The following is an 829-nucleotide window of genomic DNA, read 5'->3' on the forward strand; positions in this document are numbered from 1 at the left end:
ATTTGGAGCTCAACATGGTTTTGCAAGGCTGCTGCCACAGCCTTGTCCTGGCCAAGCTGGGGGGCTAGAGGTGGGAGGGACAGAGAACGGACTGGACTGTCAGGAGCACGGGCTGGTGGTTACTGGCTTGAGGGCTGCTGGATGAACGGCTACCAGTGGCATTGTTCAGGTCTTGGTAATGAGACTGACACAGTTCAAAACCTTATTAACAATCTGTGTGGACAGGCAGAGTGCACTGTCAGCAAGTTGGTTTGGTGTCACAGATGGGGTGGGAAGAAGTGGTTGATCTGCTGGAGGGCAGGGCAGCTGTTCAAACCCGCAACCTGGGACATGGGCTGACCAGTCGTGCCTATTTCAGCAAAGGCAGACATGCCTGGGACACAACAGAATAATGCCACTGGACAGGCACTGCAGAAAAGACCTGGAAGATGGGTCAGCCAAAGTTTTTCTGTAGTTATATGAAATTTTTTGCTGGAGGAAGATTTCCATCTTAAAATGAGTTTTAGAGACCTTAGAAATGGACAGGATAGTAATGCTTGAGATATTCATAATCCACTCAAACTGAAAGATTCAGGAATGTGTGGGTACTGAGGCAATGTGTGTGATCGTGAGAAGTTTGCCTGCCCTGAGGAGGGCAGAGGTACATGGGTGGCAAGTGGATGTTGTGAAGGCTGCATGCATTTCTCTTAAGGAGCGGCTTACAGGAACACTTTAGCTGAAGTCCTGCCTTGGTGATTTCTTTCAAGCAAAGCCACACTGTGGGGAAAAACACTTGGGGCTTCTCTTTCTTTTTGTGTCCTTACGTGTCCTGTAAGCAAGGTGAGGGAAA

The sequence above is a fragment of the Buceros rhinoceros genome, unplaced genomic scaffold (assembly GCF_000710305.1).
Source record: "Buceros rhinoceros silvestris isolate BGI_N320 unplaced genomic scaffold, ASM71030v1 scaffold3552, whole genome shotgun sequence".
NCBI lineage: Eukaryota > Metazoa > Chordata > Aves > Bucerotiformes > Bucerotidae > Buceros > Buceros rhinoceros.